We start from the raw sequence: 26,009 nt of genomic DNA on the forward strand, positions 1-26,009 counted from the left end.
TGGGTGCAGGGGCATGGGCATGCAGGCACACGGGTGCGGGTGTGCAGAAGCAGGGGCATGGGCTCGCAGGCACACGGGCGTAGGCTAGCAGGCGCACGGGTGTAGGCTCACAGGCAAGCATGCAGCAGGCTAGGGCTTGAGCCATAGGGCTTGGGTCCTGTCTTCTTTGTGTATAGATTTTTAAAATACATATTTAAAAAATAAAATTTTACAAAAATCCTATGCCCTTTACTTATACAAGATCTAGAAATTTAAATTTCTAACTCAATAGCACCATATAATTAACGATCCATCATTCGACCATGCATTCAAAAAACATAACCATCCATTCAATATAAATATCAACATACATATAACAAATGCAAGAAACTCACACAACATTTAATATATACATATATATGTAGACTACTCTAATACCAATTGTTGGTATTAAAAGAGCAAATTAGAGATACGCACCAAGAAAAGGGCCCTTTTTAATAATTATTAATACCAGTCAAGATCATACATATGTATATATATATATATATATTAAATCACATACAATTAGATTAGAGATTACCTCCTATAGCCTATCAAGTGTCCTCAAATCTTTTTGTATAAAATCAACGATCTTCCTATCCAAGTTCTGAAGACTCACACCTTGATATTCCAGACCATCAAACACACAAGGACGTGTGTGGGCATGTACGATTCAAAAGGTAGATTTATGACTCTCTAGATATACTCAACACATGAGATCTAGAGATGTTTGATAGAGAGAATAGGAATTGAATAGTTTTCAGGTTTAGGAAAACTATCGCTTCTGTTTCCGAGAGGGTCTGTGTCTAACAATAATTTCTTTTTAGGTTTATAAAGATAACTAATTTAATTAATCTTTATTTTTATTAAAATAAAATTTATCAGTTATAACCTATTTAATTATTTAATTAAAATCATATTTTAAATAGAATAATTATATATATAATTAAATAAATAAATTATTTGAAATTCAAAATTCAAATCCCAGAGATAGGAAATATCCCTGTGTGGCGCCACTCAATGTGCAATATAGTAAGTGGCGTGAGCCACATTAGGGTTTTCTCTAATTTTCTCATTTATTTATTTAATTAAAATTTAAGACAATATATTTATCCCAAAATAAATATCAGTTGATTCAGAATTAAATTTATCTTAAAATATTAGTTTTAAATAAATAAATATCTTATTCTAAATAAGATAATTATTAATCTCTCTTTATATATTACTCCAAACAAGATTAATATTTATTTTTTCAAAATAAAAACTATATTGTTAAATAATTAATTAATTAATTCATAATTAATCAATTACCAATAACTAACACATAATTATTTCTTGATATTATCATATAATTAATTCAAACAATAATTATAATATTAAAAAATAATAAAAATTTTCTTTTTATCTAATTCAATAAAATATATTTACATGCTTTTAAGGCATTAATCCTAACACCAAGCACATGTGGTGTATGTATGTTGGGCATGTGTATTCTTACGTGATTTTAAAGACGAATGTTTGATTATGATAATTGGCCCATTGTGACGTATTCGCACTTTACTTTTGCTTGGACCTGAGGTAAGGAAGTTGTAACGCTCTACTACCCTAGAGCTGTTACCATGTGGTTTTAAAATTTGCATTTGACTTGCTAATCGAGGTGTTAGACCCAAATGTGTAATTAAATTAAAGCAAAGACTCATTTAATAAAACTTCCATATAAAATATTTAAACTTTCAATAAGATCATAAAAAGTTACATTGGGATCCCAAAATGTTGTTTAAGACATATTTACAACTCAGAAGTCACTGTACAGTTGACCTAGGCAACAAAATCAGACATTACAGTGTGCTCCTCAAAAGTACCCCAACCGTAGAGGCCAGGTAGGCCAAACATGTACTCATCACTCCATGCCCTCCAACTCATGATTGATCGGTCATTTCCTTGCCCTTACTTGAACCATAAACCACCCGTGAGCCAATGCCCAACAAGAAAACTTCAACAGCACAACATATAATAATTTATTTCAATAAATGCATAACTAATCAAACACAATAGACAATCCACAAGTTTCCATTAAAATTCACAACAGCGGCCTAAGCCAGTCAAGGTGCGTGACTAGGCACCAAGTCCACGGTCCTAACTGAGCGGGTTAGCACGACACCCTTACATGGTCCTGCCATAGCAGCCGGCATTCAGCATGCCTATTGTTGATCCGGACCCTTGCTGCTCAGTCACAAACACATATATGACACAATAGTTACAAACATCTACACATATCACTAAGCACAATACAAGCATAGATAATCGGGCCATGCCTTTCTCTACTTGTGCAAACAGTTTTCTTACCTGAACTCTGCAAGCTCTGGGTAAACGGCCTAGATACGATCCCCGTCAAATGCTCGGATTAGCCCTAAGCCACAATAATATGGAACCTCCATCAATCTCATGTAAACAAAGACTCTCGAACCTAGTTCTAGCCTCTAGGACCACGAAATCTACTAAACCGAGTAGTAGAATTCTTCCCGAGCCCTTAAGTTTGAGTTCCCGAGCTTAAAATTCCTATTCAAAAACTACTCTCTATTTAAGTCGTGACTCTCCTCAGAGGCGTCGCGGCCCTCTACAAGTCAGAGAGCATTCCTAGGCATTTCCCTGGACACGTGTCGCGACGCTAAGGCAGTTCAATGAACCCCCTTAGGCCTTTGAGTTCATGCAGCCTAAGGGGGTTAGCATCACGACACGTGTCCGAGGAAATGCCTAGGAATCATGAAATGATTATGTGGCATACATGATTTATACGGTAATATGAATATATATATATATGTATTTATATATGCCATATAAATCATGTGTGCCACATAATTAGACATATATCCAATTAATCTCACATATAAATCTAATTATGCCCTCCTGACACACTAATCAAGGCGCTAAGCCTTAGTAGCAAATCTTGGACGTTACATGTAACGTCCCGTAAAATCTCTTAACATAATTTGCGAAAAAAAACATAACCGTTTTCTAAGAATAAGGTAACCGAAAATCCATAAAAAAAGAAACTTTTCAAAACATGCAATAGTTTGAAAGTATGCGCATACTTAAAAGTGAATTACAGTGTCATAATTTTAAAACATTCAACGAGCCCAAAATAAACTATTAGTTATCATATGGGTTCTAATCCCCAAAACATAAATTCCTGAAAGGTTGGTCCACATGTACATCCTCGCAGATAAACTCCAGCGCTCACTGATCTATTTTCCCTTTGAGCTTACCTACAACACGAAACAACTAGGTAAGTGAAATGCTTAGTAAGAACAACTTAACAAACATAACCACATAAACAGAGAAAGAACTTAACCAACTGTAACTAGGCAGATAATAAACCAATAATAGGATTTTGATGAAACCAAACCCTAACATACAATTTAAGAACGTGAGAACATCCTGACAAACTTATGGTCATGCCTCATAACCATAATTTATAACCTGAAAGAGAACCTGCACACAAAAAATCTCAGAGCATACATACAGTCTTGACTAGTAACATACATACTTACTTAGTTATTCGTATCATAACATACATACTTACTTAGGGTTCCGGAGGAACCTTCAACATAGCTTAACATATCTCAACATCTCTTAGCATAGCTTAACATATCTCAACATATCTTAGCATTGCTTAACATATCTCAAAATATCTTAGCATAGCTTAACATATCTTAGCACATCTTAACATCTCTTACCATATCTTCGACGGGTGTAAACTAGTTACACCTGTTACCCAGACTCCTAGAGGAATTCGACATACTTTCTCAGCCATAGAGATTTGATTCCAGAATTAACTTACTTACGTGTCATGGATTTTAACCGGACTCTTATGTCATGGGTGTTAAGCCGGACTTCTTACAAATTGCGGTGGCCAACCGACCTTAGCCACATAGGTATCGATGGTGTTATCCCAAAAATTAGAAGTGAATGACATGGCAAGAATTAAATGCACGTGGCTGACACCTGGCAAAACCTGTGTTCGACTATCGACTAGGAAGATGTTCGGCGTTATGCGATCGTTCTCTTCATACGACCAGTCTGGTTGTAGGCACGTAACACGGGGAGGAAATCTTAGGCAGTTATGATGGAATCCGAAATTCTCTCCCATGATTTCCTGAGTATCCGATTATTTAGGAAATAATATCTGTAACAAATCAATGTAAATCTTCCCTGAGCTTATAAATAGAAGAAGAGGGCTCAGGGAAGCAAATCCTTCTTTTTCTTTTCTGACTTCTAGATCTCTTGAGATTAGAGTTATCATATCAATCATATTTTATTGTTCTTCAGAGGTTAGTGAAACTCATTGAACCCTAGTTCTCTGATCACTTCTTTGGATCTCACATCAATAACAATCTAAGTGGACGTAGGTTATTACCAGATCCTGGGGCCGAACCACTATAAAATATCGTGTTCTTATCTTTTTCGCCATTACATTCTTTTCAACGCATTCATCCACGTCAAGCGTATTTTGACTCCGTGTCAATTGCCCAAAATCAGGGCCAACAAATGGCAAATCAGTTTCTCACATAGTTCCCCGGTGGCTAGTCGGAGTTCATAGTTGTCATGGTAGTTATCTGGACTTGAAATCAACTTACTTAAGTGTCCCAGAGTTTAACCAGACTCTTATGTCAAGGGTGTTAAGCCGGACTTCTTACAAATTGCGATGGCCAACCAACCTTGGCCACATAGGTATCGGTGGCGAACTGATTTCTCACATAGCTCCCCAGTGGCTAGTCAGAGTTCATAGATGTCACGGTAGCTAGCCGAACTCTTATGTCACGGGTGTTAAGCCGAACTTCTTACCTATTGTGATGGGCAACCAACTTTAGCCACATAGGCATCGATGGCAAACTGATTTCTCACATAGTTCCCCGATGGCTAGCCAGAGCTCATAGTCGTCGCGGTAGCTAGCCAGACTCTTACATCACGGGTGTTAAGCTTGACTTCTTACATATTGTGATGGCCAACCGACTTTAGCCACACAAGCATTGGTGGCGAACCAGTTTCTCACATAGTTCCCCACTGGCTAGCCAGAGTTCATAGTCGTCGCGGTAGCTAGCCAGACTGCTTACCTTAATCATAAGTATGTGAATTCTCTAGGACCACGGTCTTGAGTAAACCTTCTATGAATTGTTCAAATTATTAACTAATAACTCAGTTATCTAAACTAGTCATTAACATGTTGTAGCCAAACATATCATAAGTTGTCTTACCCAGATTCCTTAGCGCTTGATTCTGGAAACCTTCTATTCAGAAGCGAGCCTTCACACTTCGATAACACTGTAGTGAAACCACACAGTGACTCAGATTAAACTATGGCATATTCTTATAGTTAATATTCCACATAGCTAAATTCAATTAATTTCTCTTAGAGTCTCTATACAGACATTTCTCTTATACACTACCAGATTCCGCTTTAAATAAATTTATGATTTTATAAAACCTAACTCCCATATTCTTACCATCTTTAAATCCATAATCTAGGATCTCTATTACGTCATTTTTGAAAAGAAAGGGAAATTGGACCTCGAGTTTAGAAAATGGTAAAAGTGAATTCTCAATAACCTTAAACTAATTTGGGATTTGTTAGATATCCAAAACTTTAGCTATTTTTTAAAAACAACTTCATTTCCAATTCCGAACCTAACTTTTTCACTATTCATTTTAAAGTGATAAAAATCTCGCTTTTAAGCTCATAATCAATGTTAGGTTCTCTAATCACAACCCTTTAAAAATTCTGTTCACGTATTATGCATCCTAATAATGGGAACTAGGCGAAAGCTCACGTCAAAAATTCAATTTAGGTTAGGAGAACTAACCTCCCAAAATTCGTATTTTGTTAAGGTTTGAAATTACTATTTTTTCCCCGTTTTTAGGTAACTTAGAAGAATTACTACTCTTAAACCGTGACATATTTTAATATAATATTTTACGAGATCCTTAATACCTATCCTAAAAATTTTGTCACCAAGTGTCAAAATTTTTGGGAAGGAAAAACTCATTAAACCATTTAAAGAAATCTGGGCAGTGTCTGCTACCCAGGAGTTTTTTTCACATCTTTAGGGTTATTAGAAAAATTATTTCTCTTACATCGTAGCCCAATTTTTTATAAATTTTTACCATAATATTTAGTCATATCTAATTTAGTTTTTCTCAAAATTTCATAATTTTCAGGATGGGGAAACCCATTTAAAAATGTAATACAATCTGGGCAGTGTTTGCTGCCCAGAAATTTCGTTTTCAGATTATTAGGGAAAATTTTGAAAAACTATTACACTTTAACCATTTTGCATTTTCCTCTAAAAAATTTCTGTGATCCTTATACATATTTAAGCTAACAGTTTACCAAAATTCATAGTTTTTGGCACTGTAAAACATGTTCAATATTCAAAATAATCTGGGTAGTGCATGCTGCCCAGAAATTTTTCAGATTGCATCAAGATGCCAAAAAGTTCATAACTTCAGTTTGAAAACACATTTTTTCTATTTTCAAAAGCAAAAACTTAATTACTCATCTAGAACTATGCAACCATACAAATTATTTCCACAAACAGAGGTAGTAGGGTACGATGTGACCCATTGGATGTCAGACCACGAAAACTTGGCAGCATGCATTTTTACACATTCTAGCAAAACTAAACACAACTAGCAAAGCCCTAGCCACATGCATGCATGAAAATCAACAAATAAACCAATCTAACCCTCAAGCATAAAATAAACTTCAAAAACTAACAAAATAACATATACAACCAGATCTAACATCAATAACCAAAAACAACTCAAAACCAACCAAAGATCTACCTTTGATGGTTCTAGCTTGATAGTCCTTAGCTTGTCCAAACTTCCTTCTAGCATTCTATACCCTCAAACTGAGCCCCATAGGATTCACATGCAGATTTTTAGAGAGTGATAGGGTAGAAAATGAAGATGAGTGGAAAGAGAAAAAAAAACGTAACCAATTCTTAAAATCTTACCATGATTCTCACTAAAGCACCAAAGAGCTTCCAAACCTTGAGACCGTGCCATGCATGGCCATTAGAACCAGATGCATGCACAGAAAATACCCTTAGGGTTTTGGATTTGAAAGAAAAAAATGAAGAGAAGGAAGAGCTATGATCCGACACTTACAATGCTAGAGCTCTTGAAGATCTCCTTCCTTCGATGGAGGTGAGTACTCTTGAGCTTGTGAAGAAGGGAATAAATGCAGCAATGGAGGTTTAGGGGACTTAAGGTTTCGGTTTTGGGAGTGTAGGGGAAGAGAAAAAGTTTGCTTGAGTGGATAAAAATGATTTTTGAGTGAAGTGTGTAGTTTTGGTGAAAAAGGGATTAAGGACAAAAATATGGAAGAGCACTAATCATTAGGGTAGTCTCTTAATCTTCCCTAGGATATGTGTCAAAGACACTTGCGTGCATGGCATAGCCTAGCCGTCCACCTTTCTCTCTCCTCCCTTGTGAAAAGACTTTTATGCCCTTGCCACATTTTACCACACTTTAAGGCATTCGAGGACCCTTTGATAATTTCATTTCTAATTTTTAACCAAAATTTTACCCTATAGTTTTTAAATATCCCATTAATTAAATAAATGTGACCAAAACTAAATTTTGTCACATAACACATAATTTTTATAATTTACTCAAATTGACCAAAATGCTCTTAGGGGCTTGGGCAAGAATTTCCATTCTTTAACCCGGTAAATTGGAATTAAATCCTCAATCATTTTTTTCTTAAATTTACTGGCTCGATTATACAGTCCCAATTTCCAAATATTTTTATGCCACAGTATTCCTTATTTTACTTAATCCGAGATTTTTACCCGATTAGGGTTTTTGACCCGGTCCACGACCAAAGGTCTCGGTTCCTAAAAAAAATCGCACTTACCACAGCATGGCAAGCATTCACACATCACAACTTCTTCTTGTAACACAAAATGTTCCCCTGACATAATATATAATACAGGGAATTAAAATATTCGAACTAGGGTTTACCCGGTGCCTTAACACGGGGCGTTGCATTACAGAAGTTAGTTAGAATTTTTCTATCAATTATGTTATGAAGGGTATGAATTTTTATGTTGTAAAAGTTAAAGTGTTATGAAAAGCATATGTTGTGATAAGCCAAGTGTTATGAAAAGTGTGAATTCTATGTTTTGATACGAGTTGTTATGCATGTGCTTGTATGATGAATGAAAAGAAAAAAGGTTGCTAGTGTGTTGAACCCGACACAACAAAGGAGTTACTAAGGATATGATGTAACTCATAGAGCGGACGCGCCGAGGTTATTCGAGGACCTGAGATCATGTTTACCTCATAGAGGAGGACTTACCAGTTTATGCTTTTGTTGGTTACCTCAAGATGTAACATGGACAATAAGGGTGCCATGATCACAAAGAGTATGATTATGATATATGACTATGACTACGATTATGAGTATGAATATGATATGTTTTGCCCTGTGTTTACGATACGAATATGCTCTTCTTGCGTTTTCTTTGATATTGTTGTATTTGGGCTTTTAGCTCACCCCCTTACTTTTCCCCCTTTCAGGTAAACAATAGGGTTTCTCCTTGCCATGCACAGTGATGTGGGGAGTTCCAACGTCTGAGTATATATGGAGTGAGGTGTCCTATGAACGAATAACGATCAAGTTGAGCGCCAAGAATAAATAAGAACTTATGTTATGATTTTTATTTCAATTACATCAGTGGGACTTACAACTTTATTTTACTTCTGAATATTGCATACAGACACATTAATTTTATTTTTAAACTATTGGGCCCAAATTGCATGTTTTATCAAGACGCACTGAGTTTTTCCATAAAATGGCATTTTTCTAATACTTGTGAGTTGGGTGACATTTTTATAAAGGAATATAATTACAGCGCGTTTTACATCACCCTCTCCAGATCCCTTGTTCTCTAACCTATTAACAATATAGGATTTCTTTACCACCCAAGCATAGACAGTAATTTCCAATCCAAATGCGACCCTCCATCACCATCCATCATAAGATTCAACTCCCAAACACATGCTTCTTTTCTTGTGACGTCTGTCGGCTCTATACCATCTGTAATCCTTGCCAACCTATTAAGCTTCCAGGCATTTTCAATCGCAGTACTAATGCCCTAATCCGACTAGGGACCTTATGCACCTTGACAATCCAACTGAGTCAATATAATACCTCCCATTTAATATTATATCAGAATACTCCCTAACTCACTATAGCAATATTCTATAGTAACCTTGACTCAAAAATCTGGGTTATAACCTCCTACCATATCAAAGCACCATCTCATGGCATAAACTTGGTACAAGCCATACTATCGTAACCCACCATCCTTGTAAGATATAGGATGGAACTATCCAAACTTATTCGCTGCTCAGTTTCGCTCTAACTGAATCTATACCTCCTTCAAAACAAAAGGGTGTTGCTTTTAGAACCTTTCTCAAAATGATTCCAATGATTTCCCTCACTTCACGTTGCACCACAAAACCTATTGGTGTAGGTATCACATGTTGGGCAACATTCTCTGACAGAATCTATTGCCTCAACTGCCCAATCCCTTCTCTTGTCTCTATAATTTAGCTTGCACCTCAGTTAAAATTTACACCCACTCCATGCGGACTAATCTAAGGTTCCACTATAACATTCTCCGCCTTCCTACTCCTAACGCAGAGTCTAATTAATCGCCTTAGAGGCATTATTTCTAATTTTCTACAATCAGTGCTTCTGATTGTTGGGCAATGACACCAACCTCTAGACCATTCCACAGACAAATTCGAACAATTAAATCATACACATGCAATAAAATGCTAAACAACATTTCAATAGCTTCCTCATGTAGTAACAGTGCTAACAAGCAGATATTTTCTTATTCACATAGTAGTCAAGGACCAGGCCTAATTAGTATAGCTCATGCTCCCTATCCTAGCATGCAAATAAGGCATATCATTTAGTTACTTAGTCAAACATATATTCAAAACATCAATTACCAAACGATGAGTTGAGCTTGTCTTTAGTAGCAAGCGTACATGTTCGGTCAGTCTTCAGGAACCATAAGTCTTGGCAGCTCTGATACCAAGTTTTAACGCCTTACTAATCCAAGGCTATTACACTATGTGTTTAAAATTGTGCTTAACTTGTTAAGGGAATTGTTTAGACTAAAAAGTGTAATTTAAATAACATAAAGGTCTAGGCAGTACAAATTTTTGATAAAAAGATTCAACTTTACATTAAGTCTGTAAAAGAGTTTACATGGGATCCCAAAAAAATTCTTTAAAAACATAATTACAATTGCATTTTTACAAACAGTCGACGTAAGCGACAAAATTCAGACTTTTACATTGAGTCCCTCAATAAATCTTGACTGTAGCGGCCGAGCAGGCCGAACATGAATGCACCACTCCCATGCCCTCCAACTCATGGCTAATCATCATTCACCTTGCCCTTACGTACACCATAGAGCACCTATGAGTCGAGGCCCAGCAAGAAAGCCCCACATGGCATAACAAATATCCAAATAATCATAAGTAATAAACAATATGCTTTACAGATAATAAATGCATTCATTTCAAGTGTACAAATCTTAAACAACTTCAAATTAATTTTCCACCCAGTATAACGACTCATGTCGAGTGGATTTATATCACACCCCTGTAATGGCCCCGCCACGATGGCGCACATCGTACCCCTGTAATGGCCCCGCCACTACGACCTAAATTACGCTTGTAGTGCCGATAACGACCTCAAGGCCGATAATAACCTCAAGGTCGATAATGGCCTCTCGACCGATAAATAACCAACAGCAAACCACTCATTACAAACGTTTATAACAACAAATGTCAATATAGAGCAAACATTTTCTTAAACAGATTCACAACACGTCATACTTGTGTTCAATAATCAAGGGTTGATCGATCACGATCACAACCAATCAGTACAAGTAGTTATAATAATATAGATTCATGCAAAGCAGACATTAACTTAAACAGATTCATGAAATGGTCATCCCCGTGTCCTACAATTTAGGTGCATGCCCTACACTCGGTGCAAGTATCAATTTTCTTATCTCAAGTCCTGAGAGATAGAATATAATGACAACGAGCACGATCCTTTCCTCTCGAGCCTTACGGTACCCTTAGTCACAACATATTAACAGATATCCATCAAGAACTAAACCAATTAAGAGCTTCAAGATTGATTTCTAGCCTCTAAGACCTCAAATTCTACTAAACCAGGTAGTAGAATCCTTTCTAGGCCCTTAGGTTTGAGTCCGTGCAACTCAAAACCTCATTTGGCTACTTTCCCCACTTAGAGCCGCAAAGCGCCTCTAGGCAGAGAACCCAGAACCACAAAGGCATAAGACACGTGTCGCAGCGCAGCCTACCAAGCATCGTGGAGACAAGGCAGTTCAGAAGAACCCTCAATGCCTCTGAGTTCATGCGGGGCACGGCGCTCCAAGAACAGCGCCGCAGTGCAACCCTACGAACCTAGAATTCCAGTAATTTTAAGAGTTGTCCAACCTCCCAAAATCATCCCAACACTTGATTTTAGTCACAATTGACCATGAAAATGGTCTCAATAACTCAGAAACATCAAAACAAACCCTAAAACTCAATAAAAACTCCATTAAACTAAAAAATCAATAAAACTTTAAAACCAAAACTAAACTCAACAAAACTTGAATTTTACCTTTGTTACACGGTTTTTCCTAACTGATTCCTAAGCTTATAAGCTTCCAATTCCAGCTACAGCTCCAATTCCCACCAAATCTTGCCGCAAAACTCAAAGTGATCAAGAAATTCCAAAGTTTTCTTGAAGCCAAAGCAAAAGTGAGAGGGTGAGAGAGAGTATTGAGAAATAAGAGAGAGAGTGTGAAGTGTTTTATGTAATCTGATTTTTTTCTGAAGGTTTCTAATTGACTAAGTCAACTGAAGGGCATGAAATAATCAAAATTCTTCTTGCCCAAACCTTAGCTCTTTAATGCCCTCAATGGCAAAATAGTCATTTGCCACCATTTCCCACTAATCCTCAAATTTCACCCATAATCCCTAATTAACTCTACTAGTCCCAATATACCAATATTTTCCCCCAAGTATAACTCATATCCCAATGAGTCCCAATAACTCTCCAAATTACCAAAATAACCCCAGGCTCACCCTCAGCCGGGTTTTAATCCCCTTTGTGACTTTTCCGCCAAATTGCTCCCTTGGACCGCCTCGTGCCAAATATCTCAAATATATCCACATAATAATGTGGTCCCACTCATAAGCATATATAATTATAGATATACCATCAACAGGTCAAAATTACAAAAATGTCATTTTTAATAGAAACGAACATATAAACACATTTAATACACTTGAACATGCATAAACAATCATATCATGATACAACTCATAATTCGTACAATCACATATTTATTTAATTAATTACCACGTAATTACTCCACGTGACTTCTCGGCACGCTAACCAATGCACTAAGCCTTATTATGAATTTTGGGACATTACATGCATGTTTTCCCATGTCAGGTGACGTCTCTTGTACGGATTCGACACCAAGATCTATGTAACAGTATTTTTCAAATAGCTGCTTGTGGTTAAGGGTCACCGTGCTTGACATCTGGCTATCATTCTCCATGTTCGGAGGAAGGTTCTTGTAGACCTGGAGGAAATGAAGGGAGGAGACGGTCTTGCATTGAGACTTGGAGCGTCATCCTGGGAACACAGTCATCGAGAAGTGATGCTTCTTGGAGGATTTACTCATCCGGTGGTGATGAACTATGGTTGAAGGATGAGCTTATCTCTTGTGGAGCCTAGAGTAGTCTCTAGGAGACTCAATGAGCTTGCGTATAATCATAATGTCTCTTAAAGTGTGTCATGTGTCACTCGGTGAAAACATGGACAAGAACTATAAATAGAGGTCATTAGACTATAAAGAGGACTTTCTCTATGCAAAGAAGTTATAGACATCTTTTCTCAAAATCTATATGCAATAAAAAGATTTCAATGGACATAAGTTAGCTTTTTTTCTAGCCGGAGTACTATAATTATCTTCTTCTCATTTATTCAATTCTCTGTCTAAAATGATTATCGCGAGTTTCTATTCATCTCCTAATTTTGTCTCCACTATATATCACTTAAGTTCCTATTTTATTTTTTTATCACTTAAATCCTCATTTTCTATTAAACACTACAAGTTAGTCCATCTTTCTATTCTCCATCCAATAAATTGTTACCTACTTTTTTTCCACTTTTAACTCTAATTAAATAGGAGTAATAAATGGAAAAGGAAAAAATAAGAATGAAGCTATAACTATTTGTCTTCATATGATTTAATAATTTGATGTGAATATATTTTTTTTTTCTTTTTCTTTGTTTTTTTAAACAGAATGTGAGTATATATATATATATATATCTCTTATGGAAGCATATTTTTTTTTTAAATAAAATAAAAAAATTATGTGAGCATAATTTGACTGATTGTAATTAATTATTTATTAACGTTGTTTTGGATTCTGTTTAACTCATTATGTTTAATAAGTGAGCATAATTTGATTGATGGTATTGGCTTTTTTTATACTTTTTTTTTTCTATCTCATTACTAGATCATATGCTTTATGATGTATTTTTATATAATTTTAATATGTATATTTAAAATGTGTTTGCAATGTTTTAATGTATGTTTGGGATTTTTTTGGGTTTTTTTTCAATTTTTTTTTTTTGTGTTTTTTTAACTATTTTACGATCCCTCATTTCTTTAAAAAAAATACTACTGTAAGTTTTCAGAAAATAGGTTTTTTACAGTTTTATATTTAAAAAATACAGTGCCAATAAAACAACTAAAAAACAACGATAAAACATTAACTCACTGCATGCTAACATGTTTTTTTTAAAAAAAAAATCAAAATATATATGAAAACAACTAAACAACAAATTGACATCAACACAACAACGTAACACTTATGTATAAACTTAAACAACTAAAAACCAACATGAAAGCAACTATACATAAAATCTAAACAACACAAAAACAACAACCCCACAACAACACAATGTAACTCATTACACTTAAAAACAACATGACAACAACCTCACAACAATGACGTTGAAAAAAACCCAGAACATGCACACAGCCCACACTACCCAAACAACCTTGAACCCAGAACCCCTAGCCTAATCCTCACCCAAGCCCAAAAATCGAGCCCAGGTGCACCCCGTCCCAAGCTCCAAGAGCACCCCTGCGATTCCTGACCCCGTCCATGCTCTAAGCTCTGTCGCCCATGCACGTCATAGGTGCAGACCTCTGCGCAAGCCCAGGACCCCTCGCCTCTCCCCATCACAGCTCCAAGTCGCTTACTACGCGCAAAACCAATATTCGAGATCCCAGTCGCAAAGCGACAAACCCAGCACCCAAAATGTTGATGTTGATGCCGAGCCTCTCCCACGCTTCGTCGCATCATCCAACTGAGAGTCCTTTCACGCGAGCCCTTCCACTAGCACCCACAAAGCCCGCCAACTTCCCACCTGTGAGAGCTCCACCAGAGTCGGAGAGGAGTCTGTAAAAATGAAAGAAAAAAATGATGAACAGTAAAATTGTTAAAAAAAAACCCGTATGTGAGTAAAAATATTTAAAAAGTGGTTTTTTGTCACTTTATGTAAAATTCTCTGTATTGTTGATCTAAAAAAAAAATTGGATGGATGAAAATGTAATTGTTATGTTGCCATATTTTTTTTTATAGAAGTAGGAAATTTTGAAAATTTTTGAATAATAATAAAATTATTAAATAAAACCTAAGTAAAATATAATTATGGCGAAAATAAATAAGTAAATATTAGTGAACATTTTTTAATTTTAAAAATCAATTATGTAATAAATATAAGTAATATGATCCTAAACAAAGATAATAACAAGCCAATAAACATCTAATATTGAGCCAATACTATCAATCAATTTATGCTTCCATACAAAATAAAAGATTGTATACTCATATTTTGTTTTTAAAAAAGAAAAAGAAAAACACTTGCTCACTTCATATTATTAAATTAAATTATGACTCCATTCTTATTTTGTCCTTTTTTATTTATTACTTCCATTTAATTGAATTTAAAGTGAAGTTAAAAAAAAGGTCACAATTTTTTTATGGATGGAAAATAGGGGTTTTATATCACTAAAGGTTCTTAATCTTTCTATAAGACATCACTTTGGTCCACAAACTTACTAAATGTGCATCACATAAGTCCTTTCAGTTGGAAAATAGTTTAGAGAATATGCAGGAGAAAGCGATTTATAACCCAGTGAAAAGCAATTTATGACCCATGTTATATTTTTGTAATTAATTGGATTGTAAATCATTTTTCGCTGGCCATTTTGTAAACTATTTTCTAACAAAAATGACTAATGTAATACATATTTAGTAAATTTGGGAATCTGAGTGATATAAAATAAAGTTTGGGAACCTCTGCTGATATAAATCCAAAATAGGAAGAGGGAATAACTTGTAGTATTTAATAGAATTTGAGGGCTTAAGTGATAAAAAATTAAAATGGGGACTTAAGTGATACAATGGGGACAAAATGGAAACCTTGGATGTTATTAACCTTTATTTATATATATATATATATATATATATATGTATATTAACATGTTTGCGGTTGGTTACTCTAGATTTGTTTTTAATTTACCTTTTGATTTGCATATTTGGTTTCCATTACTCTTATAGAGTTGTTGGTTACTCAATTATGAGTGAATTTGCTCGTTTTTAAAAAATTTTGTTTTTGTACAACAACTCAATTATGAGTTGTTGTTTTTGTTTTTGTTTTTTTATATTTATATTTTACTCAATTATAAATATACTTTTTTGTGTTGTTTTTCTTTTTAATTTTTTACGATCTTTGATTTTTTATTTTTTAAAAAAAAAATACCACCTTAAGTTTTCAAAGATATTATTTTCAAAGTTTTTTATTTAAAAAAATACGGCGTCAAAAAAGCAACTAAAAAATTACAATTGGATAACAAGTAGACATCAACCCACTGCATACTAACACGTTAAAAAACAACTAAAAAATAGCAATTGGACAACAACTAGAAGTCAACCTAGTGCATACTAACACATTTAAAAAAAATCAAAATATATGTCAAAACAACTAAACATCAATTAGACATAAACAAAAAAACAGAACAGCTATACATAAACATAAACAATTAGAAAACAACATAAAAACAACTATACATAAACTGAAATAACTACAAAACAACACAAAAATAACTGGAAAATAACACAAAATAAGAAAAATAGGCAAAACCAAAAAAATGTAAAAATTTCCTTAAAAACGTAAAATTGAAAGAAAAAAAACATTGTAATTCTGTAATAATGTAATTTTTAGCAAAATTAAGTGTATTACATAAATTTGTCCTTTTTTTCTTATGTTGTTGTTTTTGTTTAATGTTGATGTAATGGGTTTGTTTATTTAAAAAAATGGTAAATATTATTTGGGGTCCCCCAAACTTTACTAAGTGTATCACTTAGGTCCTCAACTCTTTTTTTTTTTTTTGTAGCATTTAAATCCCCAACCATTACTTTTTGGCTCGCATAAGTCCCCAATGTCATATTCTATAAATAAACCCTAACAGTTAAAGGTAAAATAGAATTTTAACAAAATAAAAATAAAATAGCACCTTTTATTTTCTTCTCTTTACACCATTTTAAATAATTAATTACTACTAAATATATTATTTTGGTAAATCATCATCAATATACTAAGAAATAAAGAAAAAATATATTATTTCTCAAATATATTTAATATATTACTTATATATTAATTAGTTTATCATTGTTAATTGTTAATGAAACAAATATACATACTTTAAATTTTAGAAGCATGAAAATTGAATTTTGATTTTACTAATGAATTTAATTTTAGTGATATATATTTTTAATTTTAAATTATTTATATTTTTTATTTTTGAAAAGATTATTATTGTTTCCTTAAGAGCGTCAAATTTATTTCAATTCTTAAATAATAAATTTTAAAGTTGCGAAAAAAAGTATAATTATTTACTGCATAATCTTGTAGTTAAATTTTTTTAGAATGTGTGTGAATTTTTTTTAACAATTTATGAGGAGTTTAAATAAAAAGATGTGTAGTGAGAAAAAATTAGGTATAGATAAAAGCATCTTATTAAATTTTTTGCTTCTAAAATTTAAAGTATGTAATTTTTTTTCTAAAATGATAAAATAATTTATATATAAGTGATATATTAAATATTTTAGAGGTATAATAGAATTTTTTTTATTATTATTTAATGTAAATATTTATGTCAATTTACCAAAATAATACATTTGATAATAAATAATCAATTAAAATTGGTGTATTAAGGAAAAATTGGTGCTATTTTATTTATTTATTTATGTTAAATTCACAATTTATCCTTAACTTTTAGTATTTATTTAATAATATGTGACATTGGGGATTTATGTGACCCAAAAAGTAATGGTTGGGGATCTAATTGTTACAAAAAAAAAGATTGAGGACTTAAGTGATACACTTGGTAAAATTAGGGGAACCCAAGTGCTATTTACCCTAAACAAATGATCAAAAATAGCATTATTCATTGATAGACAAGAATATTTCATTTTTTTATCAAAATTATTCATTAATTAACTATGGTTATAATTATTATCCCAAAAAATTACTTAAAACATAAAACATGTAGATCTTTTTCTTATTGTTTCATAGTATTAAAACAAAATTAACATTTTAGAGATCGTTAGGATGTTGAGGTAAGAGTACTCGCAACAAATGAAGCTCTCAAGAAGCCTACCTTTGTAGAAGGATGTGCAGTTAAGTCGTGAGTCTCAAGGTGCATATATTGTAAGTATGTATTGAACAATGTTTTATAAAATAAATAATTGAAATGAATTTTAGCATATATTGATTATTTATTATTATTGATAGAATAATATTATGTGAATATCATAAAATTCTCAAATTCGTTATTTTGACTACAATCTTGTATTGGTACAAAATGATTAAGATTGTAGGGAATAAATTTAAATAGTTCACACTAAAACAAAGTTTATATGAATTCTTTGGATTAAATGTTGTAAGCATGGTTCACTAGTATTATGAATACATGTAATCTAGATCCGCATTATTGATGTAGTATGACATCTTAGTGGAGGTACTTTGTATAAAGTGGTTATACATGAATGTGACCCGATATGTTGTTAATACTTTATAATTTCATTACTTTATAAGTATTAATTTAACATATCAATAAGATGATCATATACAAATTGATCTTAATCCCAAAGTTATTATGAACTCTTGTTTATGTCATATGAGTTATTTGATTCACTCGTTATGGTTTGTCAAAAATAATCAGGCTGAAAACTTTTGTTTTTGAAACTCATTGATTTAAATGGCTAGAGACATAATATAGAGATATGGAACTATACTTTTCTGAGAGGAATTGAATAATAGTTCTCTTAAGGGTTGGCTTTTCGAACTGAAAGTTTATTGAGCTCAAATTCATAAATATGTTCATGAATTAACCTTCACTAGTAAAGTTAATGGTATTTAAGGAAACAAGATATAATTAAAGAAGTTAAACAGTAATAAATTCCTACTTTAATTATGAACAATTAATGGAGGATCTTGTATGTAGTGAATAAATCGATGAAAACTTTTTATACTTAAAAGTACTCAATAAATAAATGTCTATAATCACAAGAGTGTAGTCTCATATTTTGTGGAATAATATTGAGATTAATAAATTAAGGTTATTATATTAAAGAGTTTTAATTAATAATATATATTTATTGGAGCTTAAAATTATAGGTCCATAGGCCCCCGAGATGACTCTATCAACAATATTCAAAGTAAGAGTTGAAATTGGGAAAAATAAGGGAAATGACATATTTGGAAGAAATTTGTTCTTCAGGGTAAAATATGTAACTGAGACAAATTATTTAATTAATATAGCAATTTTCAAAATTGGTATTTTAATTAAAAATGATTTTTTGAAATTATATTATTAAATAATTTAGCAATTTCGAAAATGACATTTAAATAATTAAGATAATCAATTTTGAATTAATTAGTTTTATTTATTTAAATAGAGTGAAAAGATATTTCTGATAATTCAAATTGAATTTGAATTTGAAATGATATTTATTCTTTAATTAATATAATAAGATAAGTTATTAGGTTTAGATATTTTTGAATAAATAATTATTAAATTATAATTAAATAAAAGTGGTTGGAACACATCCCTGAAATTACGGATGTGTTACATGCACTTTATTTTGCATGAAACAAGGTCCAAGAATGGGTCTTGGATATTTATTTTATTTATTTAATAATTGTGTTTATAATTTGAATTCTGAATTTAATTAATTCTTTTATAAATCTATCAGATGAAAATAGTTTTAGATGACAATACGCTTAAGTGACAGAATACTCTAGAGAGAAAATTCTTAGTTTTTTCAGAGAGAGAAAAATATATTGTATTATTTTTTCTCTATCCCTCAAAACTGTCTCAAACCTAACATTCCAAGAACTCATGAGTTTAGTACATCTTGTGAATCAGAAATTTTTCCACCATTACTCTACGCGTCCACACACGTCTTGAGATGTAAAGATACATATTGGAAGTTCTTGGTCTTAGTACTCAAAAGGCTGCTTTGGATTGGATGTTCGTTGGAGGTACTAAAAGACAGCAATGATTCTTGATTATTCTACAAGTGGTAAATACTTATCATATTTTTCTTTCTCTATGATTAATGTTTTGCACATTAATGGATTTGGTTATTTAAAGAATGTTCAAATAAATTTTTTTGAAATCTCTGGGCCCACCGCTCCGTGCTTTCTGTTGCGCATATGGTAAACCAGTTACCCATAGAAGTTCGAGGAAATTACATTTTATATGAGATTTTTAATAGAGTGTGGAAAAATATGGCTTTCTTTTTTAAAAAAAGAAGTTAATCTATGGCTTTTTTTTAAGATTTTTTACTTTTATGGGTTTATTTTCCCATATTTTTGTATGAAAGTTGGTGTATGCCATAATTTTACTCTTAATCAAGTTTTATTAATTTGGAAGGGTATGTGTTCACCCTCAAATTGGCCAACGACACAGAGTCGGATAAACGATATAAAGTAAGATTAAAATGAGTAAAACTCCAGACGAAAAGATAAACGACACAAACGATTTATAGTGGTTCGGCCCCAATAGAATGGTAACAACCTACGTCCACTACAAGAAAAAACAGTATTCATAACACTTAAAAACTGCTAACCTGGAGTATTGATAACGCTTCTGAAAACGCTAACATAGCCCCTGTTATTAAAAGTCCTGTCTTTTCTATAATAGTATTCAGATGTTGTGTTTGATGTTATCTTAAACTATTCAATAACACATTTTTAGTTGCTATAATATTTAAATAATAACATTTAGTTAAAGTATTTGGTTATAAATTTGACGTTTAATCTAATACTTTTTGCATAACACTTTTCCACTGTTACATTTGATTATTTTGATAGTGTTTTTAGTTTGTTATATTATATAAATCATAACGATTTGTTATGCTTATAATATGTTTCTAAATCATAACATATTAAAAGTCTAGTAATAAAATTTTGTTACTTTAGTGTGGATAATATATTTTAAATTTTATTTTGATAAGTATACTTATAAGGTTTTTTTTTAATTAAAAGATTTTCATTATTGTATTTTGATAAAAAAAAAATCAAAATTAATCATAAAATTTAATTCTCAATAGATTGATAAACCATAAGTATTACATTAAACAATAACTAATTCAAACCATGAATGTGTCTACTTCATGAGATCATAGTTCTAACTTAAGTTTGAAAGCATATATAACATAATAAAGTTTTATAATCTTGAACATTTTTTACTTCAAAAATGAAAAATAGAAACATTACAAGATACACAAAAGTAAATCATGCATGAAACTTGCTCCATCCTTCAATTCATCATCCTTTGTGCACTTGTCTTTGTTGTGAGTCCATATGCTTAGCTACAACAAAATTTAAATATTTAATGCTTCAACTTAAAGTTAATAGTAAACTAAAAGAGTACATAAAAAAAGTTGATTCATTATGCTCTTGTTTCCATTGTGACATCAACTTGCTCAACTACATAAGAAATTAAATGATTAATACTCAAACTCATACCTGATAGTGAATCGTAAAATAGAACAAATAGAACTACTAAAAAAAATTAATCAACAATTGTCATGGATGGTTTCCCTTAATTGCATGATAATTATCATGAGTGCCTAATTTCATAGAGAATATGAAAAGATTCCAATACTTAAAGTTGCCAATATGCAATGGTTTGGCAATCAATTGCATTTCAATAGAGATGTCTACTTGATAAAAATGATAGAATGATTACAAATTATGAGCTTAGATACCAAAGTAGAAATATCTATTTCCAATAAGATACTAGTGATGAAAACCTATATTTCTCGATAGTAGTGCTTTGGAAAAATATCATAAGATAAATTTGATCAAAAAAATAGAACATCACAGGCCAGCTTACCTTTGAGGCGGGAGGCAACACTGCTGTTTGACATATAGGGGTAAACTAAGAGACTCTCAGAGGTCGTCATACAAAACCCGTAAAGCTGAAGAAGGTTCATGTGAATTACCAAGCTGATCATCTTAACTTCAGTTTGGAATTGAATCTCACCACCAATGGCATTACCATCTTTAAGCCTTTTAACTGCTACTATGGTAACATCTCCGAGACAGCCTTTGTAGACATTTTCAAAACCACCTTTTCCAACCAAGTACTTGCTGCTCAAGTTGTTTGTTGCCATCTGAAGCTCTCTAAATTGAAATCTCCTCAGGTTTCCAAGGCAAACCTCCTCATGATGTTGTTCTGAAATTTTTTAAAGCCTACAACTGTTAATCTCTTCTTCTTCTGTTTCTTTTTTAATGATATTACTTAAAACATGAGTTAGGTTTACTAACCGTTGACGTCAAAGAAAATTTGCTGGTTGTGTCTATACCTCCACCAAAGAAGGAAACCACACCCAAGAATTAGTAGACAAATGCAGCCCAGGCTTGAAGCAAAGGCTAAAGCAATTTTATGGTTTTTGGGTCTCCTAGCAATTTGAGCATCTTCAAAAGTGGCATAAAGAAGAAAATTAGAGCAGTTGTAACATGTTATTTAATGATAATCTCTCAAATTATCTATCTTAATAACAACAACAACAATTTTAATATAGAAAATGACTTACTTGAAGGTCTTGGCAGACAACCTTGGTACTGGACCACTTAGATTGTTGTATGACAAGTCCCTAGACCATTAAAAAAAAATCCCATAAAACCTTTTTGTAAACTATTCAACTTGTGATGGAGCCTTGATAACAAGTATATTAAAAGGCTAAAAGTTGAAAAGAATTACAGGAAGGCAAGCTGTGTCATGTTAGCCAAAGATGCAGGAATTGCTCCACTCAAAGTGTTATTGTCCAGTCACCTGATCCAGTTCCAAATCATGTAATTACCATCAAGCTTAACATGAAAATATTTAACTCAAAATTAATCAACAAAGTTTAAATACAGATATTGAAGACTCTTTAAGTGTGATAAAGTGTTGGGAATTTGACTATTGAAGTTGTTATTGGAAAGATCAAGTGTGTCAAGCTTTTGGAGCCTCCCAATCTTAGAGGGGATAGGACTTGTTATATTATTGCTCTGTAATAGTCTGCAGACAGAGAAATAATAATAATAAACAAATAAATAAAGGGTCAGCAGCAAACAAATTATGAAGACAAACAAAATGAGAATGACAGCACTGGTTTTTCCACATACACACTCCAAAGATTTGTTAAGTTTCCTATGCTTGCAGAAAGGATGCTTGATAAGTTCTGGCTTGGAGTTCCTCTGTAGCACCAAAAACCATTCCCAACTACTTAGAAAAAATCTTAAAGTTTTAATTCTCAAATTTGTGTGTGACATATAAGCTCAAAATTTTCTAATATAAGCTAAAATTTGGTGTTTTTCGCCATGAATTTACTTACAGACTAATGACCAAACCATCAGGAGAGCAAGTGACCATATTCCAGTTGCATGGATCAAGAACTTTGGACAATTATTTATATCCAAATCAATATGTTATGTAGTTTAATCACAAGTTGAGACACAAATCCATCATAAATAAATTTTATATAAGCCTTTGTAGTGGAAACTGCAACCTATCACAAAATCTTAGAATGCATCTATGAAAGATTTTGACTTTACAGGTTGCATAGCCAAGAAAATATACTACTGAACCAAATAATATTGTATAGGAACTAGAATTAAATACACAAGGTACTATAAGAGAAAAGACAAACAGATAAAAATTCAGGAAAAGAATAGATAGACAATCGCAAAATGGAAAATCTCTTTACCAAGAGTAATAACCAAAGAGTGAGACTTTCTTTTTCTTTCCCTTATTAATATGTTATTCTAGAACTGAGTATCTAAATTTATAAAGTATGTGTCTACCAATTGTAGGATATTTAAAAGCACTACGTATTATATTTAAATACAAAAAGTATCAAAATATTTAGTGTTATGCCCTGAATTTAGATAATCAAGAACAGACATAAGTTGCATCTAACAAGATATGAAATTTAATCTTTCTCAAATTAAGAAACTGATCTCACTCAATCCCCGAGCAGCTCCAAAACGGTCAACATTACTATTTTTAGATTTATGATACCTAAAGAACTTTATCGATACATAAAGATTAATGAAAATGAAAAAAAGATTCAACAGCATAATTCTAAAGCACAACACAAGACTTTCTTCTTTATACCTTGACAAAGGCTGATGAAAGTCGTCTTTTTGAGGTTCATCTTCTAGCTCGATATTATGAGCCTATTAAAAAAGAAAAGGCCAAGAAGTAGTGATATTTCCACAAACAAAAAGATAAATTCAGAGGTGAAAGGGAGAAAATTAGAGAGAGAAAACACTGGGTTACAACATACAATATACATGAGTTTTCAACATCATTCTCCAAACTTTTAGAACCCCAAGTTTACAAGTTTTTAATTCAAAATCACACAAAATTGTGGCTATATTCTGAATGTGACATATTATACCAAATTAGAACCAAAATTTTAATCTATTCCACAATACAAAATCACAATCATTAGCAGTGAAAATAAATTCAGAGGTGAAAGGGAGAAAATTAGAGAGAAAAAACACTAGGTTACAACATACAATATACATGAGTTTTCAGCATCATTCTCCAAACTTTTAGAACCCCAAGTTTACAAGATTTTAATTCAAAATCACACAAAATTGTGGCTATATTCTCAATATGTGTCATATTATACAAAAGTAGAACTAAAATTTTAATCTATTCCACAATACAAAATCACAATCAATAGCAGTGAAAATAAATTCAGAGGTGAAAGGGAGAAAATTAGATAGAAAAAATACTGGGTTACAACATACAATATAGATGAGTTTTCACCATCATTCTCCAAACTTTTAGAAACCCAAGTTTACAAGTTTTTAATTCAAAATCACACAAAATTGTGGCTATATTCTGAATATGTGTCATATTATACCAAAGTAGAACTAAAATTTTAATCTATTCCACAATACAAAATCATAATCATGAACATGCAAAAGAAAAAGTCCCAAGGACTCATCAAACCTCTTAGTAACGACAAGATCATTAATACATGAAAATTCTAGTCATGAACATGGTGAACATTAAAACTTCCTCAATTAAGCAAGAAATATTCAAAACAGGGAAAACCAGTAAGATAACTTCCTCAATATAGTGTTTCTAATATGTTGTTATGCACATGGTGACTAATTTCTACTCAAACCAGTAAAGATAAACTATAGAAAAAGCTTATTTAAGGGCTTTTTCTTATTCTAATGATAAAAGAATTGTTTCTGCAAAAAAATGTCAAAAAGAATCGAATTCCAAGAATAAACTACATTTATCAAGTGGCTTGATTCCATTTACAAGAAAATGATTTCTATTTAGTTATTGGTGATGATATTTACTTATATAAATGCATCAATTCTCAATTTTTGTATGTTATTAGTTTAAATAATTTTTTTTTTTGATATTGTTGTTATTTGACTCAGTTAAGTGGGGAGAGATAAAGAAATTGTTTCTATTGGTTTTGATGTGTATGATTTGGTAGTATAATTATTTTGGTTTCTAGTGGAATGTTTATTATACGAATATGAAAGGTTATTAAGGTTATTTGACAATGCTTAACTTGTACAAAACTAGAAGAGACTACAAGCACTATAACATCAAATCAGGCTCTATGTCTAACAATAGAGGCTCTGAAAATATCTATCAATAAAATACAATGATTTACCATTTTCACAAGCCCATAATATTCATATAAATATAAACGCATAAATTATACATAAATAAAACTATCAAATAGAAATATAAGTAAAAAAACTTAATAAAATATAAAAACTAAAAAACTAACTAGAGACACAACAATGATTGTTAATAGCCACAACGCAAATATTATTCCAATATATATATTTCAATTCACAATTAGGCAATAAAATATTAAATAGTATCTCCATCCAACAGAGTTCGACCACTAGGAGGCAATACAACAAGAAAAATAAGCCCATAAAGGGAGATGAAAGAATTTAAAATACAGAAGAGAAAAAAATATAGATAACTCTATGGAGATTTAAAGAGTGTCTTTATGCAATACAATTCCTCATAGTTGCCATTAATAGTGAAAAAAAAAAAAACAAAGCAATGTAGAATTCAATCACATTGTAATTAGAGTGATCAAAGAAGTACCTTACAAAAGGATTTAACTATTCCATTAAACATGTATAGCATCAACAAGAAAAGCCACTACAAGAAAAAACAGTATTCATAACACTTAAAAACTGCTAACCGGGACTATTGATAGCACTTCTG

The 26,009-nt window shown here is 32.2% G+C and overlaps 1 pseudogene; it reads right to left on the reverse strand.

Moving 5' to 3' along the window:
• Positions 1-14,516: 14,516 nt before the first annotated feature.
• Positions 14,517-23,937, reverse strand: LOC133832316 (protein NSP-INTERACTING KINASE 2-like; annotated as a pseudogene).
• Between the last annotated feature and the right edge of the window lie 2,072 nt (positions 23,938-26,009).

This window comes from Humulus lupulus, chromosome 1 (assembly GCF_963169125.1).
Source record: "Humulus lupulus chromosome 1, drHumLupu1.1, whole genome shotgun sequence".
In the NCBI taxonomy this organism is placed as follows: domain Eukaryota; kingdom Viridiplantae; phylum Streptophyta; class Magnoliopsida; order Rosales; family Cannabaceae; genus Humulus; species Humulus lupulus.